The sequence below is a fragment of the Dermacentor andersoni genome, chromosome 9 (assembly GCF_023375885.2).
Source record: "Dermacentor andersoni chromosome 9, qqDerAnde1_hic_scaffold, whole genome shotgun sequence".
NCBI classification, from domain to species: domain Eukaryota; kingdom Metazoa; phylum Arthropoda; class Arachnida; order Ixodida; family Ixodidae; genus Dermacentor; species Dermacentor andersoni.
The window spans coordinates 127,233,841-127,259,647 of NC_092822.1; the positions used below are offsets into that span (position 1 = coordinate 127,233,841).

At 49.4% G+C, this 25,807-nt stretch overlaps 1 protein-coding gene across 11 annotated transcripts in view; it reads right to left on the reverse strand.

The window, feature by feature from the left end:
- LOC129384481 (uncharacterized) overlaps positions 1 to 25,807 on the reverse strand; it is a 564,425-nt gene that overhangs the window by 57,697 nt on the left and 480,921 nt on the right. For 10 of the 11 annotated variants that reach the window (XR_011890220.1, XR_011890217.1, XR_011890222.1 and 7 more), the window contains one exon: positions 1,884 to 2,160. The exons of the other annotated variant lie outside the window; for it this stretch is intronic. The gene's annotated coding sequence lies outside the window, so the exon portion shown is untranslated. The remainder of the gene's footprint in view (positions 1 to 1,883; positions 2,161 to 25,807) is intronic. 11 annotated transcript variants of the gene reach the window in all.

Genomic DNA, 25,807 nt, shown 5'->3' on the forward strand with positions numbered 1-25,807 from the left:
GACTAAATATAGTAGGCACTAGTGAGTTTTGAAAAGATAAACAATGTATGTTAGAAAGTGGCACTTAGTGTGCAATTAAATAAGATACATGGCCCATAGTGAATTCAGGCACACAACAGTTAAACAACAAATAAGGAAAATGGCAAAAGTCAAAGGTGAATTCCAACTGAAGAAAGCTACCAAAATTCTAAGAATTTAGACACCCACTGGCAAATTTCATGTTGCCCTACCCCCAAATTTAACTTTGCCGACCCCACAATTTCTAGTTGGCCCACACACATATTTATGTTGATCCCACCCTCAAATTTAAGTTGCCTCCCTCCCCGATGTTTGATTTGGCCCACCCCCAAATCGAAGTTGGCCCTCCGAAATTTCAAGTTGGGCCACCACCAGATTTCAACTTGGCCCACCCTCAAATTCCAACTTGCCCACTTCCAAAGTTTAGCTGGCCCATCTGCAAAGTTCAAGTTTACCAATCCCAAATGTCAAGTTGACCCACCTTGAAATTTCAGTTGGCGCATCTCTGCTATAACCTTTCCGATGCATTTTCTAAGCATCCCTATGTATCTCTGTGGGTATTCTCTTCTGAATTTAGTTTTGCTTTAAATAGTTCCCTTTCGCTTAAAAGCTACCAATCATCTACAGTTACAATATCGTATTGATTATATGTGTTAATTTTGCAAATTACATATTTTTGTGCACGTACAACGCATTACAGTTTTCGCATCATAGGGTCCCGGAGCTCGCCAAAGAAACTTCCGCTTGAAAAGCTTAAGCTTTATTATGCAAAACATTGCAATACGCACGTGGGGAAAGAAAAAAACACGTGTTTAGGACTTTGAACAACGCGATTTTTTCTGCAGAGCAAAGGCACGTACGTTGGTTGGGATGTTTGTGTGAAACTGACACCTTCTTTGAATGAACATGCAACCAGCGTGCAAAACAGACGCTCGCACGCTGTAGATTTGCCAGAACCGACATGAACTCCATCGCTACGCCAACACACGTGCTCCAAACAGGCGCGCACCTTGGGCCGCGTCATTAGTGGACTGCGCGGCGATCAACGACTCACTTGCTGCGGTGCGGCTTGAGCTGCAAGGGCATGTCTCCGGCCGGCGTGTGCGGCGCGAGGAAATTGAGAGGGCTCGGCATCGCTTGGGACTGAGAGAAACAGTCGTCGGCCGCACAGTCACTGCTCGCGCGCCTGCATTCCAGTATGATTTCAAAATTTCCGCGTCAGTCCTGTCTAAGCCTCGAAAACGATTAATCGAACAGGTCGAATCGATTAAGCCAAATAAAAGAAAGGCGGACATCCATGAATATTATTCGTTTTGCGGGCTACGTTTAATTGATTAATCGATAAATCATTCATCGGTATTACCAACCCTAAATCAATCAGCGCCACCAGCTCGACATCGAGCCACCCGCCGGTCACGCTGGTCAGCGTCACTTGCTTTTCCTTCATACCACACTATTTTCGTTGTATTTGTAGCGTATTTTAATCTGCTATTGCATATTTCAGCTTTCCCTGTTTCTACCTCGACAGAACGGCGTTACCAGCGCCTACGCAGTTGAGCGAAGAGAAACACGAGAACGCGCGTTGGACCTTCTTGTGCCCCCGTGCGTATCTGCACCGAACGCGCTTAGCCAATGCTTGCCAACGACTCCGCATCAACCCCCTTGTAAAAAAATATACCGTGACGGCGGCCCCATGCACGCATTTCTCAGTGAACACACTCGCAGCCTAAGCAAAAAATATTAGCTGCCCTATTAAGGTGTGCGGACACTAATACTAAACGCTCCTTGTGGGCTGTATGAATGCGCTACGTAGACGGTCATTTTGTGAGATAACAGTATGTATCAGTATAGAAAAAAAATCTTACCATAGTGATCTCTAGAGCAGAAGTGTTGTCAGCGAGACTGAAGTTCTTTATGTCAAAAAAATCTACGGTATCGGGCATAGGTGAAACGTTCTTAAGAAAAATAGGCTCAGGCTTGCTATTTGGCGTGGCCAACTTCTTTTGTTCGGCAAGGTATCGTTCTTTCAGAACTAACGGGCGCACAATGAACTTCTTTTCTTTTACAAGAATGTGGGCTCTGACATGCTTTTCGTCTATCGCTGCAGTTAAAAATCCTTGATCATTATACTTGATAGCCGCCCTGAAAAGGAAAAAGAAGGCATTTAGAGTTTATGTGTCCACTACATTAGTGCTACTTAAATAAAGTGTAAAACGCACTAAAATATTCGAGTTCATTCCGCCCTGTGAAGATGGTGACCAGCGGAGCTGTAAACATCGTAGTAAGAAATGTTCGCGATCACTGGAAGGTCGTTTTCAAACCACGATCGGTCAGACACACGACAACTCAAGCCAAGCGTTTTGTCCGCCAAGACTCGGCGTAATCGCGCATCCGCACCACTGCAAGCATTCCGAGCGTGGTACCTCCGCGGTTACGCCGCATTGTTCGCAAAGCAATTATTGCTACGATTAATTACTGCGCGACTAATTCCGTTCGAGCTTGCCGCCTACGGGCAGCCTCCTCGGCACCCTGCTGGCTGGTTCGTGCCGCCAGCCGTTTACGCTCGTGTCTGCAGTCCCGAAATGGGCCTCTTGTGCAGCTTCAACAGGACGCACTACATGCGGCCTCCCCGTACCCGCACACGCAAAATACAACCTGCCTGTTCGGTTCAACGCGCAGGCGCGGAAATGCGGCAGACGACTTATTAGCAACCACCCGTCGCACCAAATGATCGATACGCGGCACGGCCATTACCGCTCCCACGGCGCAGCGAAACCCAGCAGCTGGCTGGGTTAGGAGCTGGGGTACCAGTCAAAACGCGTCCACGTTTCGCGACACCTTGAACGCTACCGATCACCATGAAATCGTTATGGAAGCCCGGTCTACCGTACACCGGAGAACTGAATCCGAAACGTCTGTCCCAGAAAGTACCCGTGAAATTTCGCTCACTTCTTCTCGTCCAACTTACTCGCGTGACTACCTCGCGTTGCCGCACTCTCCGCCTCGCGGCATCCGCCTTCCTCTCGAACCCTCCTAGACCAGCTTAAGAGGAAGCGTTAGCTCGGGCCCAACACCGACGCGGCCTATTCAAATACATCTAAAATGGAAAAACGTTTTTATCAAATAACCCCTGGACCAATTTTAATGAAATTCGCAATATTTAATACAGCAAGTTAAATTCTAGTGACTGCAAGAAGCGGAATTTCGATTTCCTGATTTTTGTTAACATATATTCAAAAATTCTACAGTTTGGAAAAAGTAGAAGTATGAAGTTTACAAAAAAAAAAAAAATAGCGCTGCATCAAGAACAGATATCGGGGTTCTGTAATTCGTTACGTTGTGTACGAGGGTTCTGCAAAAGCTGCATTTCAGTATTACTAAACCTTTTGAGATTGATGTGTAAGATATCAATATTGTCCGCTTTAGATGTACTATTATTTGCAATTTACATAGGTTTAATATCAATTTTCATTCCCGATTTACGCAGTTGTAAACTTGGTAGTTCTGTTTACGGAACATTTTATATTTTTCCCACTTTTTCATCAAAAATTCACAAACTAAATAAAAGATTAGAGAAAAACAGCCACTAGAATCTAGGTTTTTCTTTGAATTACAAGCAATCTCGCCAAATTTGGTGTAGTGATTGCCGAGAAAAACGGATTCTCTCTTTAAATTATTTAGATAGGAGCACCCAAGCTAAAGCTTCTTCTTAAGGCTTGCGCCATAGAATAAAGAACCAACGTTAGAGAAGGGAAACTGTACGTTCCACAGTGATACGGAAGTAAGAACCGGTAGCGCATGGAACACCCGCCGTGGTTGCTCAGTGGCTATTGTGTTAGGCTGCTAAACACGAGGTCGCGGGATTGAATCCCTGCCACGGCGGCCGCATTTCGATGGAGGCGAAATGCGAAAACACCCGTGTACTTAGATTTAGGTGCACGTTAAAGAACCCCAGGTGGTCCACTACGGCGTGCCTCATAATCAGGAAGTGCTTTTGGCCCGTAAAACCTCACAATATATTTTTTTTTAGTGCATGGATCTTACCGGGGGCGAGGGTAGTTGTGATATTTGTAGCCGACGGACGCGCTTTTCCAGGGCTCCGTGGCGGCGACTAAATCAAAAGTCTTTTCTGCATGATTTAAGTTTGCTTCTGCTCCTGATTTGCAGATTTTGTTAGCTTTAATATAATAAGTGGGTAGTTTTCTTTTTTTATCCTTTTTTTCGTGCATGCGATTGTGTTTCGTGTATATTTGGTTTTGCAGGACATTCGGAGCGTCGTTTTGCGCCACATGTTTCTGTATGTGCAACCGAAGGGGACGTTAAACCTTTATAGCTTTAAAAAATGGTTTAGAAGTAGCCAGACTCAGAGCTAATAGTGGTTTTACTGTTGCGCATTCGTATTCGGAATATCGCTTTGTTAAATCAATGAGAGCGTGGCCGCGTGGTTGTACACGTGCGAACATGTGTCGTAGCTAAGTCTGCGCGACATTTTTTTCGTTCTAAAGCTTTCGTGACAATTACTTTGCAGCATTTTAGGGATTTATATACTGTGTGTATCGGCTTTTGCTAGAGGGCTTATGCTCTGGAAGCACTGGTGCTTGCATTAGAAAATGGTAAGAGCAACACATGGCAAGAAATACGGCAAAGCGTTCAGTGTGCGGAGGGTCTTTCAAGGTAGAGAGGACGGATAAGAATGAAGAAAAAATCAAGTCAGTCGGCACACACAGTGATGTCGACGCTACGGTCAAGAAAATGGAGGATTTTCAGCATGAAGTTGTGAAACATTTCGACGAGCTCAAAAATGAGCTAAATATGGAGCGTGATGCACGGAAGGTGGTGGAAAAAATACTTCAAGCAGCCGGGGAAAAGCTGAACAGCGCCGCCATTGTGAATGAGAATGACCGCTACAATGAAACGCAGTCTCCCTACGTGACAGGAGAGGGAGTTTCAGAAAAGCACGTGGAATGCAATCAATGTGAGGAGGGGGTAGCTGGAAAGAGCGGCACCTGCCTTGAGGACTCAACGCAGGACTCAATACCCCTTGTGAAGTGAGAATCATGCGGAAAAGGAAAAAGGGAAGAGGGGAGAGGTATGAGAGAGTGAAATGGTGATTATCGCCCACGAGTCAAACCTGGCTAGGGGTTCAGAAAAAATTGTAGAGAGGGTGAAAAGCAATAAAAGAGCGGCAGTATGGATATTTTCAGGGCGGACACTGGGTTCTGTCATGGAGCGAGCAAAAGCACAGCTCGCCAAAAATGCCTACGTGTGCAACCTTGTCGTAGTAGGATGTAGGCTAAATGATGCCCTAAACAAAAAAGGGAGAGGACTAGCCCTGCGCTTGGCGAAGAGGGCAGACGACTTGCGTGAGCTCTCCCCTCAGTATCGATCATGGTGTTGACGATGCCGGAGGTGCCTTTACGTGAGAGTAACATACAAAGACCCGTAGTGGCTGATAATGAGGCCAAATGGAGAATGAGCTGAGCGAAATGTTTTGAGGTCGTAGAAGTAAATAGGGAATTGAGAAGGTGTGGTGGTTTGCAACGTGACGGGATCTACTTCAATAATAGACTTGGAAGTGAAGTGGGCTGGCGACTTCCTGGTCGGAGGCCATCAGGAGGCCAATGTAGGTAGTAATGAAGAAGACACCCCATGGAAACCTCGGATTAGCATCGCCGTTAATAAGGGAAGAAGGAGGAAAACAAGAAAGAGAGCTCCCCATAAAAATGCAGGGCGACAGAAGAAAGGAAAAGTAGGTAGAGATGGAGGAGCAGTTACATAGAAAACAACTAGAGGTGTATGCGGTTACAGAAACGCACCTTAGGAGGACTGTGGTTTGAAGGGTGCAACAGAACCAAATGGGAAAGAGAAGGGGAGTAGGAATACTCGTTCATCAGGGAGTCTAATGTAAAAGGGTAAATTCAAAATGTCAGGAGTATATTTGGTTATCAGATACAATGAGTGTAAAGAAAACTTGGCTGCCGGTAACGTATTTTTGGACCCGAAATAAATGCACAGAGCAGAATCAAGAGTTAGTCTAACGTCTAAGTGCCGATATTAAGGGTTTCGTGAATGGTACTGAAATTATCCTATAAGGTGACATGAATGACCGCATAGATGATCTAGATGGCTATACCGACAACGACGGGAAATCAATGCTAGATCTGTGTGAGCAACATGACCTCGTTATCGCGAAAAGAGGGCCTAGTGTGAAGGGCAGGTCACGTGGGAAGTAGGGAATCGGAAATCGAACATCGACTACTGCCTGATGACAGAAGGCATACATGATGAGTTAAGAGAAATGTTCATTGACGAGGAAGGATATAGCAGCATAGGGAGTGACCATAAACGCATAATTTTGAGAATGGGATATGTAGTTGGGAAAGAGCGCAAGGTGCTCGGAATGGCCTGTGGAAATTTCAACTCTGAGCAACTAAGTATAATCACAAGGATGGGGGAATAACTTCGCAATTGGCCAAGAAATGAGTGAGAATATAGTGAGCTCCTAAGTGTAATAACGACAGAAATACGAAAAGAGAAGCAGCATGCTCGTTGGAAAGAAAGAAAAAAAAACCCGAAACTCTGGTAGAACAGGGGGATACAAGAAGCGCTCGCTGAACGACAGAAAGCTTCATGAGAGGCCAGGCCGGCAAAAAAAGCGCAGTTGTCGTAGGATGAAGAAGCCAGTAAATGGGAAATATACGCCGAGAAAAAATGTATAGTTCAAACAGTGGCGTAAGCAAAGAGAAAAGGTGAAAGTGAACGTTTGTTGTCAATACGTGAGAAAAAGAAAGTCGCACCTAGAACATTTTGGAACCACATAAACTTATTAAGCAAGACGTCTGGAACAATGCAAGAACTATCCTAGACAAAGACGGAAACAAACTGGAAGTGGACGTGGCATTAAATTACATACGAAAAATATCAGCCGAATCTTTCCAAGGCAATGGCGAGGTTTTGAGGAAAAAAAGAGCATAAGAAGGAAACAAATAGAAAAGGAGCTGGTGCTTACAAATTTCAACTAGTAGACAGCCGAAAAGAAAATTCCAAAGCGCACAGTCACAAGGCTAATGAGGTTCTCATGAGGCTGATTAATAAACTAGGACCGAAAAGTGAGGGAGCTCTGTTGAAAGCAATATAAAAAAGTTTTAAATGTAGGCGAATACCAGACACTTGGTGGTAAAGTAGAATCGACTTAATTTACAAATATAAAGGAGAGAAAGAGAGAATTGACTCATATAGACTGCTGACCATTAGATCAGTAGTAAACAGGATTGTAAGGGAGGCTATTAAATGAAAACTGCAATTAAGGCTAGAGAATAATGGCATTCTGGGAGAACGTAAGAATGGCTTCAGAATAGGCACGCGTCTGCATGAAAACTCGTTTACCCTTACTCAGTCTACTGAAATATCTAGGGTAGAAAGGATACCGTTACATGTGGCCTTTTTAGACATTACAGTAGCGTATGACAACGTAGCAACATTTAGTGGAATTTTCTGGACGAGGAAGGCTTGGATGACGATCGATTACACCTTTTGATAGAGATTTACCTTGAAAATACCGTTTGCGTTGAAAGGGAAGGGATGAGAATAGAGGAGAACGTTGACATCTACAAGAAACTGAGCTGTGGGTGGCCTCATCCCCACTGATGTTTGTGATGTACGTGGTGAGGATGGAGAGGGCACTAGAAGGAAGTAATATCGGGTTTATACTCTCATACAAATAGGTGGGTACAGTGGTAGAGCAGAACCTTCCAGGTTTGTTTCATGCGGAAGACATGTGGAGGACAAGTAAAGTGACATGCAACGTCTGTTAATTATCTGTAGGCAGCAAGGCGAGAACTTAGGTCTGAAATGTAGCGTTAAAAATCAAGCGTTTTCAATGAAAGTGGGAGGTGCAGCTGATCGGCGATATTCTGATGGGACAAGAAGGTCCTGTCCAGCAAATAGGTCGTGCAGCCACTGCCAGTGGCGTCCTGGTATAAGGACACCACCCATTCGACCTCAAGAGCAACGACCTCAATGGTACAATTAAATGTTTTCTCTTCAATGAAAACAGTGAACAGACAGTGTCAATTCAGGGCTAGAAAGCACATCTTGTAAAAGAATATAAATGCCTTGGTATATGGATAAACGAAGGCAATGGATATATAGAAAGACAGGAAAAACTAACAGCAAAGAGAAAGAGAAATGCAGCCATAATGAAGCACAGAGCGCTATGGGGATGCAATAGTTACCAGGTGCTCCAGGGTATGTGGGAGGGTGTAATGGTTCAAAGACTTACTTTTCGAAATGCGCTTGTGTGCTTGAAATCAGGGGTAAAACCAGAACTCTATGGCAACCAAAGGTCAGTGGGACGCCTCGCTTCGGGCGCTCACAAGAAGACTACAAATGAAGATGTGCACGGTGATATGGGTTGGACAAGCTTTGAAGTGAGAGAAGCTCAAAGTAAAATTGATTATGAACAGCCACTCTGGAATATGCAAGAAAGTAATTGAGCTGGGAGAGTTTTCAGGTATTTGTACAGAAAAACATTGATTCACATTGGAGGAAAAGAACTACGAAGCCTACCAGCAAGTATGCGACCTATATGGTGAGCCACATGGCGACAAATAATATTATTACGCGAAGGACGAGTCATGAAGACGAGGATATATTTGCAGGTTATATTTACAACAGAGGTTGCAGCGCTGACCGGTTAGATTCACAGCGCGAGCGCAGTTCGTTATTCTTCCTCTTTTCTCGAGTGATGGCGCCCACGCGCCTCGTTCAAACAGTCAAATACCACACGCCTGTAGCATAATCCCCCGGCGGCAGAAGCGACGTCCCGGAGCGTCTAAATGTCATCACAGGGAGGCTGATACTGCTTCAGTCGTGTAAAGTGCACAATACCACTGAACTGGGAAGAAGATGGGGAGTGAGGGGCAATTTCATAAGTGACGGAAGTCACGGCATGAAGCACTCGGTACTGGCCTGTGTAACGAGACAGCAGTTTTTCTGACAGACCGGCCTGACGCGACGGAGACCATAGAAGCACCAAAGAACCAGGCGGGAAGTGCACGTTTTGGTGTTGCCGGTCGTACAAATGCCTCTGACTCTTTTGGGATTTCAGAATGCGGTCGCGGGCACTTTTCCTTGCGTGGGTACAGCGGGCGATGGACTCAAGTGCATATTCACTAGTCGCGGCCACGTGAACAGGAAGGGTTGTGTCGAGGGGCAGTACTTGTTCTCGGCGGAACAGAAGGAGCTGTGGGGAACAACCGGCTGTGTCGTGGGGCGAGGAATTATAAGCAAATGTGACAAACGGTAGAGCGAGGTCCGAGTCAGTGTGGTCTGAAGAGACATATTTCGCGAGCATGTCTGTGAGAGTGCGATTGAGACGCTCCGTGACGCAATTAGTTTGGGCATGGTATGACGTGGATAGCTTGTGCCTCGTAGCCAAGGACTGCAGGATGTCCGAGATAACTTTTGATAGGAATGTCGGGTCACGGTCTGTGAGAAGTTGTCGCGGAGCTCCATGTAATGAAATCCCGTCGCGTAGAAGAAAATCGGCAACATCTGTAGCGCAGCTTGTAGCAAGCGCTCGCGTGATGGCGTAGCGCGTGGCGTAATCCATGGCTACAGCGATCCAACTGTCTTCAGAGGCAGAAAGAGGAAAAGGGCCAAATCCAAACCAACCCGAAAGAATGGTTCTGCGGGAATGTCGAGTGGTTGAAGATACTCAACAAGGCGCCTCGATGGTGTCTTGCGTTGCTGGCATTTCGCACACGCAGCCACGTATCTTCAAACGAAGCGAGAAAACCCTGTCCAAACGAAGCGTCGGCGGATCCGGTCGTAGGTACGTGACACACCCAGGTGACCGGCAGTGGGGAGGTCATGAAGTTCATGGAGAACAGCCTAGCGAAGTTGTTTTGGGATCACAAGGAGTACTGGAGGGCCGTCGGGGTGAACGTTGTGGCAGTAGAGTAGGCGATCTTGAAGTGTGAATTAGTGAAGGAAACTGTGGGCAAGTGACGATTTTAGGCGGTCAATGATGATACGCAAGGACGGATCACGGTGCTGCTCGTCGGCGACATAGAGCAGTGGAAAGACAGAGAGGACACAGGCTTCGGTGTCAGTATCAGACGTAGATGTATCGTCCCGAGCTTTCCGCAGTGAAGCATAGACACAGCCAGTGAACCGTGAACCCCAGTTTTTATTTGAGCGTCGGTATTTATAGCGCACTCAGTCCGTAAGAGGGGCAGTGCGCTATTGTACATCTGACAGCTGCGTGATGACGGCTTGCGCCCACTTCTAGTGCGCATGCGTGCGATGCGATACATCTTCCCTTCTTACAGACGTCTGGGTCGTTTCAGCGCCCGTAACCGACTTGCTTGGATTTGGATTCATAGGCCAGATGTTCTGGTGGCCTGGATTGCCTTTGCGATCTCCTAGGTAGCGTTGGAGGCGGGATTTGTTGTCTCTCTGTTCCCACGCACTCCAGTGGAGACGCAGGTGGTGGAGCATTTGTGCTGTCATACGACGTGGTATCTTGTTCGTCGTCTGACTCGCTTGCTCCCATGTCGGGACTGCAGCCTTCTTTTGTGGCTAGCAAGTGTTGGCGGTTTCGGCGTAGTGTCTTGTGGCCCGCTGTGCGGACATAGTGGGAGCGTGGTCCAGCTGGTGCCGTTACCTTGGCTTTCTCTTACCATGACGTTCCCTTGACTCGCACGACGTCATTTTGTTGAAGGGGGGGGGGGGCAAGGCATGATGCCTCCGATTTGTTTGCTTGTGCTTCGTTGTATGAACTACTGGTTCCGGTGTGAATTCCGGTAGAAGTGTGCGCAAACTCCTTCCTTGAAGCAGTTCGCCAGGGGACTGCCCGTCTTCAAAGAGGATGGATCTGTAACTAAGCAAACCAAGCCAGAAGTCTTCGGTTGTTTCGGTGGACGTTTTCAATATCCTTTTCATCACCTGCAGACCTTTTTCTGCTAGTCCGTTTGAGCGCGGGAACAGGGGACTTGCAGTCACATGCTGAAAGTTGCACAGCTTAGCCTTTGTGAAACACTTCGCTGGCTGAGGAAATACCGAAAGGAAGTCGCAATAGACAATACTGGCCAAATGGCGTCGCGAACGTGCATATTTTCGATGAATCCCCATCCAGCGAAATTTGATGGAATCCAGCATTGGCATCTAAACGTGAGAAAATTTTCGCACCTATTAGTTGCGCCTCTATGTCCTCTCGACGAGGCATCTGATAGTGCTCACGTTTTAAGCTGTGATTAATTTTCCTCGGATCAAGACATTTCCTTAGCTTGCCGTCTTTTTTGCGCACGATGACTAATGGACTTACCCAGTCTGTTGGGCTGCTAATCTTCCGCACGAACCCCGATCGTTCCATCCGGCCCAATTCTGCACGCAGCGGCAGCTTAAGAGACAGGAGCACTCTTCGCGCTGGCTGGACGATGGGCGTAGCATCTTCGCGAAGCACAATTTTGCATTCCCGATGAAGGCGTCCAGTTCCGTTAAATAGGTGGGAGAACTGCCGGGCTGTTTCTTCGGAGGTGGTTGTGGCTACAGTGTCAACGTTCCGCTGAATTAAACCAAAGCGTTCGCTGGCCGCCAACCCCAGCATGGCCTGATGGTCTTTTTCACCACGAACTGTGCACTTTCCTGCCGGTCAGCAATGACGAGGGGTGCCGAGAACTTAATAATTGGCTCCGTGCTGGATAATTCCGCCGTTGTTCGAGCGCAGCGCCGCGCCATTTGACTGAAGCGTACCGACATTTACCTTGCGATAAACTGGTAGAGGCACGAGGTTCGCTTGGGATCCGGTGTCAACCTTGAATGTAACGTTCCTTTCACCTATTAGGGCTTTCACAAGCCAGTCGCGTCCCGTCGAAACAGTGTTTACGGCTACATCCAAGACGTCTAAGTCATCGTCTCCTCGCTGCACTTAGCCAATATTAGCTCTCCCTCTGTAACACGGGGCCAAATTATTTGGCCTGTTGCACAAACCTTGCCGTATGCCGGGCAACGCCTTGGCGGATGCATTCGGTCGCAACGGGTGCACCTTGCTGGCTGACGTGGCACCCTTTTGCTCGCAGTTACTGAGTCGACTTCAGGTGCTTCCTTTGTCCTAGACCATATCTAGTTTTTTCGAGCTGAGGTTTCGGCTGCTTTGCATAAGGCGAAAGCACCTTTCTCGGATAAATTCTTTTCTCTGAGCATTTTTTCCCGCAGCTTCGGGGAGTTCGTTTCGAAACCGATTTGGTCCCGAACCATGTCATCGGTTAGGGTACCGAAATTACAGACCCTGGCCTGTTTCTTGACTTCTCCTAGAAACTGTTCGAACAGTTCGACCTGTTGCTGCACACGCGTGCGAAACACGTACCTTTCGTGAACTTCGCTTTCCTGCTCGCTGAAATATTCCTGGAATTTGGCTATGACCGATTTGTAGGCCTGTTTCCTTTCCGTCTCAAGGAACAACAAGTTGTTGCAGATCTCTATCGCATTTCCCCGTGTTACGCTTAGAAGGAGTGCAGTTTTTGTCGCTTCCGACTTTGGTTTGTCAGGTGAAGTTGCATCCAAGAAGAGTTCGAACAGCTTCCAACTTTTGCCCGGTGTCACCCGATGTGTTTAATGGTTCCGGAGGCTTGACGCTTTCCATGACTGCTGAAGGGGGATCCAGGACGTCGGTCAGCAACTGGCCACCATTAGTGGAATTCGTTAGGAGCAGGATTCCCCACTTCTGAATCCATGTATCGTCCCAAGCTTTCCGCAGTGAAGCATCGACACAGCCAGTGAACAGTGAACCCCAGTTTTTATTGAGCGTCGTTATTTATAGCGCATTATTAATCTGCAGAAAACTAAAGAAATGTTTAACAGTCTCAGAGGAGAATAGCAGTTTACAATAGGTAGCGAGGCACTGGAAGTGGTAAGGGAATACATCTACTTTGGACAGGTAGTAACCGCGGATCCGGATCATGAGACTGAAATAATCAGAAGAATAAGAATGGCCTCGGGTGCGTTGACAGGAATTCTCAAATCATAAACAGCAGGTTGCCATTATCCCTCAAGAGAATAGTGTATAACAGCTGTGCCTTACTAGTACTCACGTACGGGGCAGAACCCTGGAGGCTTACGAAAAGGGTTCTACTCAAATTGAGCATGACGTGACGAGCTATGGAAAGAAGAATGATGGGTGTAACGTTAAGGGATAAGAAAAGAGCAGATTGGGTGAGGGAACAAACACGAGTTAATGACATCTTAGTTGGAATTTAAAAAAAAAAAGAAATGGGCATGGGCAGGACATGTAATGATGAGGGAAGATAACCAATGGTCATTAAGGGTTACGCACTGGATTCCAAGAGAAGGGAAGCGTAGCAGGGGCCGGCGGAAAGTTAGTTGGGCGGATGAGATTGAGACGTTTTCAGGTACAACATGGCCACAATTAGTACAGGACCGGGGTAGTTGAAGAAGCATGGGAGAGGCCTTTGCCCTGCAGTGGGCGTAATTACTCTGATGATGATGATGATGATGATGGTGATGATGATTTATAGCGCACTCAGTCCGTAAGAGGCGGAGTGCGCTATCGTACATCTGACAGCGGCATGATGACGGCTTGCGCCCACTGCTGGTGCGCATGCGTGCGATGCGGTACAGTAGAGGTCGCCTCTTCGACTGCGTAGCGAGAGGCAATCTGCGTCCTCGTGTTGGCGTCCCGACTTGTAAGTCACTGTGTAGGGATATTCTTGTAGTCGGAAGGCCCAACGACCGAGCCGGCCAGTAGGATCCGTGAGTGACGAAAGTCAACAGAGCGCATGATGGACTGTGAGTGCTGAGAAGGGCTTGGTCATATAAATATGGGCGGAACTTTGAAACAGCCAAGACGAGAGCAAGACATTCGCGCTCGGTAATCGAATAGTTGCGCTCTGCAGTTGTCAGGAGCCGGGAAGCGTAGGTTATAAGACGGTCGCGTCCGTGTTGGCGTTGCGATAAGACGGCGCCGATCCCATAACCACTGGCATTGGTTTGGACCTCTGTAGGTGCGGACGGGTCAAAGTGGGCTAAGACCGGTGGATTGGTGTGAATCATGATAAGGCGTGAAAATGCGGCAGCCTGAGGGCAACCCCACGTAAATACACGTCTTTCTTCAGAAGTTCAGTGAGTGGCCGAGCGATTGCTGCGAAATCTTTCACGAATAGTCGCAAATAAGAACAGGTCCCCACCAAGCGCCGGACGTCTTTGACAGATTGAGGCACAGGAAAAGCCATTACTCGTCGAACCAACTCCGGGTCGGGTTGTACTCCGGAAGCGTCGACGAGATGGCCGAGTACGGTAATCTGGCGGCGCCCGAAGTGGCACTTAGATAAGTTTAATTGGAGCCCAGCCTTGCGGAAGACGTCAAGGATAGCTGCGACGCGCTGTAGGTGCGTCTCTACTGTAGGAGAAAACACAAGGACGTCGTCGAGGTAACAAAGGCAAGTTGACCATTTGAAAGCTTGAAGCTGAGAGTCGATAATCCGTTCGAACGTGGTGGGGGCATTGCATAAACCGAATGGCATAACCCTGAATTTGTTGAGGCCATCTGGAGTGACGAAAGCGGTCTTTTCTTGGTCTTGCTCATCGACGGAATTCGGCCAATAAGCAGATCGATGGTCGATGGACGAAAAGTATTTGGCACCGTGACGAGAATCAAGAGCTTCGTTGATTCGTGGTAAACGGTAAACGTCCTTTTCAGTAATTCGGTTTAGGTGGCGGTAATCAACGCAAAAACGCCACGTGCCATCTTTCTTTTTGACGAGTACCACCGGCGACACCCAAGGACTCGACGAGGGCTCAACAATGCCTCTAGCGAGCATCTTGTTTACTTCTTGCTGAATAACTTGCCGCTCTGCCATGGACACGCGATACCGTCGGCGGTGTATGGGATCAGCATCACGAGTATTTATCCCATGCTTAACAAGGAACGCCAGAACAAGTGGTCGATTGTCAGGGTCAAATATGTCGCGGTAGGAAATAAAAATGTGATATAGGGCTGCTGCTTGGTCAGGTCGGAGGTCCGGAGTGACCATGGGACGTATGGGCCGTCGAGGTTTAAGGCATCCTGCAGGTAATCGGGAGGAACTGGAGACGCGTCGGTTGCAAAAGCAATGACGTGGTTGTCGGTCACTGACCGGAGCGTGGCCACCGCTATTCCCTCAAGTAACACTTGCTTCGTGTGGCATAGAGATGTCGCGCGCCTGGAGGACATCACGAATAAGTGTGACGACGTACCCGCCATCAGGCACGGTTGCTGTTGAGGCCAATTGGACAAAGGTTAAGGATTTTGGAGGTAAGCGAACAAATGCTGTAGTGCAGAGGGTGTTCGGTTGTTCGGGGGGAACGTCTGAGAGAAGATGTAGCTCGAGGCACAGCGTACCGGTGGCACAGTCGATGAGGGCAGAATGCGTCGTCAGAAAGTCGAGCCCGAAGCTTAGGTCGTGAGGGAAACTGGTGAACATGGTGAACAGCACTGGAACTTGGCGACCAGCAATTCCTATGCGTGCAGTGACATACCCCTGACGGCAACAGAGGCGCCATTGGCGACGCGTACGGCTCAAGTGATGGTAGGCTTAAGAACATTTTTGAGGCGTGGACATAGGTTAGCGCTCATTATGGACACTTGGACTCAAGTATCAATGAATGCTGTCAATGCAACACCATCTTCGTCTACTTCAATTAGGTTCGTGTTAGTGAGGAGCGTCAACGGAGTATTTGAACAGGACGAACGTGATGCAGCACTTCCTCCAAGAGCTGCATGGCCTAGTTTTCCGCCCGTGAGGGTCCATTGGTCGGCGACGAATAGCCGCGTGGCTTGGGCGACGGGAACGGGCGGCGCTGAAGGGACGGCGAGCGAACAGAACTACGACATCGACGGATGCGCCAGAGGAAGGAGGCATACGGTGAGGAGGGTAACGGTGCGGGTCGGGATATGGGCGAGGAGACGGGAAAAGGAGCTTGAATACGGCGACGTCCTGGAGGTGCTGCAGTCGTGAGCGACATGGCCAATGCGGTGGCAACGGAAGCAAATGCGCTTGTCGTCCGGAGTTCTTCACTCAGTATGGTCGCGGAATCTGGGAGTGGAATACAGGTCGTCGGAAGGCGTAGCAGTCGGCATCGATCGGGCGTCAGGTCGGGAGACGGAGCAAGCAGCAAGAAAACCTAGGTTTGCAAATTCTTTCCGCATAACTGGCTGAATGAGAGAGATCGCTGGGGCTGGTTGTTCAATGGTGGGGTCAAGTGGGCGTTGATGGAACGGCGCAAGATTTGTGGCCTCGAGCACGCGGTGAACAATGCAAGTGGCGTGGTTATTTAAGGGTGTTGAAGCAGCAAGGTCGAAGGCAAGACGACGTCGCAGCTGTGTTAGGGAGCCGGGAGAACTGTGGAACGAAGCGGCGGCGTTTGGCGAGCTCAAAGTGGCGGCATTCCTTGACAATGACGTCGATGGTGGACACATTCTTCAAAACCAACAAGTTGAACGCGTCTTCCACGATCCCTTTGAGTATGTTGCCAACTTTGTCAATCTCGGCCATTTTCTCGTCGACTTTCCAGCGAAGAGCGAGCACGTCTTGTATGTACGAGACATACGATGCAGTAGAAGAGTGAACTCGGGTATCAAGCTCTTTTCTAGCAGCCAACTGCCGACCGGTGGGATTTCCAAAGAGGTCGCTGAGCTTCTCCTTGAAAGCATCGCAGCTAGAGATCTCGTCCTCGTGTGTCCGGAACCAGACACGAGGAGTCACGGGAATAGGACATTCGCTAGCATAATGGTAGTGTCCCAGCGGTTGTTTCGGCTAACGCGCTCATACAAGCTGAGCCAGTCCTCAACGTCGACGTTATCGTGGCCGGAGAATATGCCAGGATCGCGGGAATTGGTTATCGCAACGTACGTTCTTTTCGGGGTCGCAGGAGTAGAAGCAGACGAGGTGTCATCACTGGGAGTCATTGCGGAAGGCAGGACGGTGTGGCCGCTTCTGAGCACCGTGGCGAGGACGGGGAACGTTCCACCTCCACCACAATGTTACCCGGAGGGCGAGTCAGTAAGACGAGCAACAATTTACAGGTTATATTTACAACAGCTGTTTCTGTGGTGACCGGTTAGATTTACAGCGCGAGCTAAGTTCGTTCTTCCTGCTCTTTTCTCGAGTGATGGCGCCCACGCGCCTCGTTCAAATAATCAAATACCACACGCGTGTAGCAATATCGAGCGGAAAGTAATAGAAGCTGAGATAACCTCATGGGAAGCTGCAATGGAAAAGAAACGTGCTATGAGTAACTACTTAAGAGGAAAAAACGAAATGAGGAAACGAATAATTTGAGAACTCAAAGGGAAGCTCATTACTTTTCGAAGAGAAATCAGGATCTCTACGAACTAGCATTTATAAAGCGAGATATAAGAAGGAGGAAAAGCATGTGCCTGCTGCGGTAAAGCTAGGGAAGCAATGGAGCATATTTTATTAGAATGTCACAAGGTCTGCCCAGCCGTAGATTTAGGCATCTCTGGCCTCTTGAAACCCTTGGGTACAGTGAAAGCAGTGGCAACGAAAATGTATCCACAGTGTAGATTAGTAAGCGGTGATCGGAAGTTTGGTGGAACTAGGGAAATGAAAGATGAAGGCGTGCAAGAACAAAGTTTACATTGGGGTTCAGAAAGTTTGGTTAAGGCAATTCATCGTTCTTTTTCCTTTCTTTCTTGCCTTTTTTCAATATAGCTAGGACATTAGGAAACAATAAGAACTGGGGGATTAGAGTTAATGGAGAATACTTTAGTAACCTGCGATTCACTGATGATATTGTCACGTGGTGGTAACGTAGAAGAACACAGTAGCAATACTGTGAACGAGAAAACTAACTTGTATTGGGCGAACTTGTGCCCACAAAACAGGCTACACTTATAGCACAACGAAAGCGGCGAACACAATCGGCGATCGTCGGAAATCTGATCAGCGGGTCAAGCGCGTCGGCTTTTATAGAGCAGTCGTCAAATGTTCCAGACTAATCGTTCGGACCCGCGTGCCTTCCACAAAGTTCTACACCATTCGCGTCAGGTGATGAAATCAGATAACACAACGTTCGGCGACAACAGACAGCCGGGTAGAAGCATCGATAACTTTCCAGAAACTTCGGATAAATGCAGGCGCGTCCCGCGCTGTGCGATTATATTTGTTAGGTGGCGAAACGTGGTCGCTCGATAAAGATAAGTACACGTGTCAATACCCCCCTCTTAAGAAAGCATCGACCCGATGCTGCATACAAACGAAAGTAATAAAGAAAAACACCCGTAGCAAAGAAAACAACAAAATAAGGAAGTTCGTCAGCGTCCGTAAAAGGGTTTCAGACGCACCACGTGGACCACTTCAGATCGTGCGCGGCGCCGCTGTGAATGCGAAATTCCGTCTGGCACGACCTCATAGTCCAGTGCGCCAATACGTCGAATGACCTTGTAGGGTCCGAAATAGCGGCGCAACAGTTTCTCACTTAGTCCTCGTCGGCGTATCGGTGTCCAAACCCAAACACGGTCACCGGGCTGGTACTCGACGAAGCGTCGTCGGAGGTTGTAGTGTCGGCTGTCGGTCCTCTGTTGGTTCTTGATCCGTAGGCGGGCGAGCTGTCGGGCTTCTTCGGCGCGCTGGAGATAGCTAGCGACGTCAAGATTCTCTTCGTCAGTTACGTGCGGCAGCATGGCGTCAAGCGTCGTCGTCGGGTTCCTGCCGTAGACCAGCTTGAACGGCGTGATCTGTGTTGTTTCTTGCACCGCCCTGTTGTACGCAAATGTTACGTACGGCAGGACCGCGTCCCACGTCTTGTGTTCGACGTCGACGTACATTGCTAGCATGTCGGCGAGGGTCTTGTTCAGGCGCTCCGTGAGACCATTCGTCTGCGGATGGTAGGCAGTTGTCCTCCTGTGGCTTGTCTGGCTGTACTGCAGAATGGCTTGGGTGAGCTCTGCTGTAAAAGCCGTTCCTCTGTCGGTGATGAGGACTTCTGGGGCACCATGTCGCAGCAGGATGTTTTCGACGAAAAATTTCGCCACTTCGGCTGCGCTGCCTTTTGGTAGAGCTTTAGTTTCAGCAAAGCGGGTGAGATAGTCCGTCGCCACGACGATCCACTTATTCCCGGATGTTGACATCGGAAACGGCCCCAACAAATCCATCCCAATCTGCTGGAATGGTTGGCGAGGAGGTTCGATCGGCTGTAGTGATCCTGCTGGTCTTGTCGGTGGTGTCTTGCGTCGTTGACAATCTCGGCAAGTCTTGACGTAACGGGCGACGTCGGCGGTCAGACGCGGCCAGTAATACCTTTCCTGTATTCTCGACAGCGTCCGGGAGAATCCGAGGTGCCCAGCGGTTGGATCGTCGTGTAGGGCGTGCAGTATCTCTGGACGCAGCGCTGACGGTACAACAAGAAGGTAGCTGGCGCGGACTGGTGAGAAGTTCTTCTTCACGAACAGGTTGTTTTGAAGCGTGAACGAAGATAATCCACGCTTAAATGCCCTAGGGACAACGTCGGTGTGCCCTTCCAAATACTCGACGAGGCCTTTTAGCTCCGGGTCCCCTCGTTGTTGTTCGGCGAAGTCTTCCGCGCTTATTATGCCAAGGAAGGCGTCGTCATCCTCGTCATCTTGCGGCGGTGGGTCAATGGGGGCGCGTGATAGGCAATCGGCATCTGAGTGCATTTTTCCGGACTTGTATGTTACAGTGATGTCGTATTCTTGTAGTCTGAGGCTCCACCGCGCCAGCCGTCCTGAAGGGTCCTTTAAGTTAGCTAGCCAACACAACGCGTGATGGTCGCTGACCACTTTGAATGGCCTGCCATAGAGGTAAGGGCGAAATTTCGCCGTAGCCCAAACGATGGCGAGACATTCCTTTTCGGTTGTAGAATAATTGCCTTCCGCTTTCGACAACGGCCGGCTAGCGTAAGCTATCACGTGTTCATGTCCATCTTTTCTCTGGACTAGGACGGCACCGAGGCCTAGGCTACTGGCGTCAGTGTGTATTTCGGTATCGGCGTGCTCGTCGAAGTGCGCAAGTACGGGCGGCGACTGCATGCGTCGTTTGAGTTCTTCAAATGCGTCGGTCTGCGACGTTTCCCACTTGAACTCGACTTCACATTTAGTTAGCTTTGTCAGCGGCTCAGCGATGCGTGAAAAGTCCTTGACAAAGCGCCTATAGTAGGCACACATGCCAAGGAATCTGCGCACTGCCTTCTTGTCGGTTGGCTGCGGGAACTTTGCGATGGCAGCTGTCTTCTGTGGGTCGGGGCGTACTCCTGATTTGCTGATCACGTGGCCCAGGAACAAAAGTTCATCGTAAGCGAAACGGCACTTTTCCGGCTTCAGAGTGAGCCCTTATGACTTGATGGCTTCTAACACTGTCGCAAGCCGCCTAAGGTGATCGTCGAAATTTCCGGCGAAGACAATGACGTCATCCAGGTAAACAAGGCACGTCTGCCACTTCAGTCCGGCTAACACCGTGTCCATAACGCGCTGAAACGTTGCAGGCGCCGAGCACAGTCCGAATGGCATGACCTTGAACTCGTAGAGGCCGTCTGGCGTGATGAAGGCAGTCTTTTCGCGATCTCTCTCGTCGACTTCTATTTGCCAGTAGCCAGACTTGAGGTCCATCGACGAGAAGTATTTAGCGTTGCAGAGCCGATCCAATGCGTCGTCTATCCGTGGAAGGGGGTACACATCCTTCTTCGTGATCTTGTTCAGTCGACGATAATCGACGCAGAAGCGTAGGGTTCCATCCTTTTTCTTTACCAGGACTACAGGAGAGGCCCACGGGCTTTTCGACGGCTGGATGATGTCGTCGCGCAGCATTTCGTCGACTTGTTGCCTAATAGCTTCACGTTCTCGCGTCGAAACTCGGTAAGGGCTCTGGCGTAGTGGTCGAGCGCACTCTTCGGTTATTATGCGATGCTTTGCGACTGGTGTTTGTCGAATCCTCGATGACGTCGAAAAGCAGTCTTTGTATCGTCGAAGCAGAGTTCTGAGCTGTTGCTGCTTAATCACCGGGAGACTTGGATTTATGTCGAAGTCTGGCTCGGGAACTACGGTCGTCGGGGTAGATGCAACAGAATCCGAGAGGACAAAGGCATCGCTGGTTTTCTGAATTTCCTCGATGTATGCGATCGTCGTGCCCTTGTTGATGTGCTTGAACTCCTGGCTGAAGTTTGTCAGCAACACTTTCGTGTTTCCTCCGTGCAGTCGAGCGATCCCTCTTGCGACGCAAATTTCACGGTCGAACAGCAAACGTTGGTCGCCTTCGATGACGCCTTCTACGTCAGCGGGTGTTTCAGTGCCGACGGAAATAATAATGCTGGAGCGCGGCGGGATGCTCACTTGATCTTCGAGCACACTCAAGGCGTGGTCACTACGAGGGCTCTCCGGCGGTGTCGCTTTATCTTCCGACAGCGTTATGGACTTCGACTGCAGGTCGATGATTGCGCCGTGTTGGTTCAGGAAGTCCATACCGAGAATGACGTCTCGTGAACACTGTTGGAGGATAACGAAGGTGGCAGGGTAAGTCCGGTTATGAATGGTTATTCTTGCCGTGCATATTCCAGTCGGCGTGATGAGGTGTCCTCCAGCGGTCCGAATTTGAGGGCCTTCCCATGCAGTCTTAACTTTCCTCAACTGGGCGGCGATGGGTCCACTCATGACGGAGTAATCGGCTCCTGTGTCTACTAAGGCGGTGACTGCATGGCCGTCGAGAAGCACGTCGAGGTCGGTGGTTCTTTGTCTTGCGTTACAGTTAGGTCTTGGCGTCGGATCACGGCTGCGTCGTGTTGAACTGAAGTTGGAACGTCGCGTCGTCAAGTCGTCTTTCATCGGTGTAGTCTTGGCTTCCTGATTTCGTCGGGACGGCGGCGTGTCGTTATGTCGTCGAGGTAGTTTCTTCGGTGTCTTCGTCGGCGGCGGAGGATCTTCGTCAGTTCGACGAACAGCAACCGCACCTCCATCGGTTGCTGCTTTTAGTTTTCCGGATATGGGCTCGCTGACCGGCCCCGGGCTGGGCCAGTGTAGGGTCGGCGCTGCGGCGACAGGTAGCGGCCTGGTGACGGCAAACGGGAAGGTCGTCGAGGGCTCCACTGAGTGGCGGCGAGGTAGTCGGCGATATCGCGAGGTCGTTCGCCAATCTGTGGTCGCGGCGCGTTCACGGCGAACCCTCGGAGTCCCATCTCCCGGTAGGGGCATCGGCGGTAGATGTGCCCGGCTTCTCCGCAGTGATAGCAAAGCGGGCGATGGTCAGGGGCGCGCCAAACGTCAGTCTTCCTTGGAATGCCGCGTGGGGTGACGGGTGGGCGTGCTGGCGGCGGGGTTGGTGGTGGACGACGGAACTGTGTCGTCACTGGGCCCTGCCGTGGGCGCGGAGGGGGAACGTGACGGCGGGCTACAGCGGCGTATGTCATCGCTTGCGGCTGAGGGATCGGCGATTCAGGGGCTACTCCGAGTTGTTGTTGGAGCTCCTCACGTACAGCGTCGGCAATCGAAGCCACTTGAGGCTGCGGTGACGGGAACAGCTTTTGTAGTTCCTCCCGCACGACCGCTCGGATAGTCTCGCGCAGGTCGTCGGTGGCCAGTGACTGAATTCCTGTGTAGTTGGTAGAGTTCGTGCGGCGGTTGAATTGCCGGTTCCGGATTTCGAGTGTCTTCTCGATGCTGGTGGCCTCGTGAAGAAACTCTTCTACGGTCTTCGGTGGACTTCGTATCATTGCGCCGAAAAGTTCTTCCTTCACGCCACGCATGAGAAGGCGGACTTTCTTCTCTTCGGGCATATCCGGGTCGGCGTGGCGGAACAGGCGGTTCATTTCTTCCGCGAATATGGCGACGTTCTCGTTAGGTAGCTGCACTCGGGCGTCCAGCATAGCTTCGGCCCTTTCCTTGCGCACGACGCTTGTAAAGGTGCGCAGGAAGCCGGTACGGAACAGGTCCCATGTTGTCAATGTCGACTCCCTGTTCTCGAACCACGTTCTGGTGGCGTCTTCTAGGGCGAAGTATACATGCCGCAACTTGTCGTCGGAGTCCCAGTTGTTGAAAGTCGCGATTCGCTCGTATGTCTCCAGCCAGGATTCCGGGTCTTCAGTTGCTGCTCCATGGAAGGTCGGTGGGTCCCGAGGTTGTTGCAGGACAACGGGGGTCGCTGGGGCAGCCATTGGGGCTGTCTTGGCCACGAACTTCTTGGTCTTCTCAGGTAGAAGTCCGTGTTCCGGGGGCAGCTGTTGTAGACGACGGCTTACTCGATGGTCCGTGACTACGTTGGTGCTCTCTTTACGGTCCGGGCTCACGGTTTGTCGGGGGCGTCCGGTACATGGACCAAAAGCACCTCCACCAGATGTCACGTGGTGGTGACGTAGAAGAACACAGTAGCAATACTGTGAACGAGAAAACTAACTTTTACTGGGCGAACTTGTGCCCACAAAACAGGCTACACTTATAGCACAACGAAAGCGGCGAACACAGTCGGCGATCGTCGGAAATCTGATCAGCGGGTCAAGCGCGTCGGCTTTTATAGAGCAGTCGTCGAATGTTCCAGACTAATCGTTCGGACCCGCGTGCCTTCCACAAAGTTCTACACCGTTCGCGTCAGGTGATGAAATCAGATAACACAACGTTCGGCGACAACAGACAGCCGGGTAGAAGCATCGATAATTTTCCAGAAACTTCGGATAAATGCAGGCGCGTCCCGCGCTGTGTGATTATATTTGTTAGGTGGCGAAACGTGGTCGCTCGATAAAGATAAGTACACGTGTCAATATTGCCTTGCTTAGTAAATGAGGGGACCGATTGCAATGCATGCTCACTGACCTGGAGAGGCAAAGCAGAAGGGTGGGTCTAAAAATTATTCTGCAGAAAACTAAAGTAATGTTTAACCGTCTCGGAAGACAACAGCAATTTACAATAGGTAGCGAGGTACTGGAAGTGGTAAGGGAATACATCTACTTAGGACAGGTAGTGACTGCGGATCCGGATCATGAGACTGAAATATTCAGAAGAATAAGAATCTGCTGGGGTGCGTTTGACAGGAATTCTGAGATCATGAACAGCAGGTTGTTATTTTCCCTCAAGAGAAAAGTGTATAACAGCTCTGTCTTACCAGTACTCACGTACGAGGCTGAAACCTGGAGGCTTACGAAAAGGGTTCTACTTAAATTGGGGACGACACAACGAGCTATGAAAAGAAGAATGATGGGTGCAAGTTAAAGGATAAGAAAAGAGCAGATTGCGTGAGGGAAAAAACGCGAGTTAATGACATCTTAGTTGAAATCAAGAAAAAAAAATGGGCATGGGCATGACATGTAATGAGGAGGGAAGATAACGGATGGTCATTAAGGGTTACGGACTGGATTCCAAGGGAAGGGAAACGTAGCAGGGGGCGGCAGAAAGTTAGGTGGGCGGATAAGATTAGGAAGTTTGCAGGGACTACATGGCCACAATTAGTGCATGGCCAGGGAAGTTGCAGAAGTATGGTAGAGGCCTTTGGCCTGGAGTGGGCGTAGACAGGCTGATGATGATGAATAGCTTGGTGGCGCAACGCATCACCCACTTGCTGAGGGGACTCTCATAGCATCCATCCATCCATCCATCCATCCATCCATCCATCCATTTATCCATCAATCCATCCATCCATCCATCCATCCATCCATCCATCCATCCATCCATCCATCCATCCATCCATCCATTCATCCATCCATCCATCCATCCATCCATCCATCCACCCATCCATCCATCGAACCATCCGGATACGTGATGTTTGTATCCGGTTGCTCCCTGGCGGATACGAAAACGTAAGTTTTGTGCGCATGGTTGGAGCTTGCTTCTGTTATTAATTTGCAGATTTTTTTAGCCTTTAAATAGTAAGTGACTGGGTTTCTTTTTTCTCCTTTTTCGTGTATGCGATTGTGTTTCGTGTATATAAGGTTTTGCAGGACAGGTGGAGCGTCCTTTCGCGCCACATGCTTCTGCACGTGTAACCAAAGGGGACGTTAAACATTTATAGCTTTAAAAATGATTTCGAAGCGGCGAGACTCAGAACTAATAGTGGTTTTACTGTTGGACATTGGCATTGGCAATATTGCTTTCTTATGTCAATGAGAGCGTGGCCGAGTGGTTGTACACGTGCGAACATGTGTCTCGTAGCTAAGTCTGCGAGGCATATTTTGCTTCTAAAGCTTTCGTGACAATTATGTTGCAGCAGTTTAAGGATTTAAATACTGTGCGTATCGGCGTTTACTAGAGGGCTCGTGCTCCGGAAGCTCTGGTGCTTGCATTAGAAAATGATAAGAGCAACACATGGCAACAAAGACGGCAAAGCGTACAGTGTGCAGTCTTTCAAGGTAGACGAGAGGCCGGATGAGAATGAAGAAAAAATCAAGTCAGTCGGCAGACAGTCCACGTTAGGGTCAAGAAAATGGAGAATTTTCAGCATGAACTTGTGAAACATCACGACGAGCTCAAAAATGAGCTAAATATGGAGCGTGATGCACGGAAGGTAGTGGAAAAAATACTTCAAGCAGCCGGGGGAAAGCTGAACAGGGCAGCCATTGTGAATGAGAATGATCGTTACAATGGAACGCAGTCTCCCTACGTGACAGGAGCGGGAGTGTCAGCAAAGTACGTGGAATGCATGCAATGCGAGGAGGGGGTAGCTGGAAAGAGCGGCACCTGTCTTGAGTTCGCCGCACAAAAAAGCAGGAGCGCAGGGCTCAATTCCCCTTCTCAAGTCCGAATCATGCGGAAAAAGACAAATGGAAGAAGGTTGAGGTA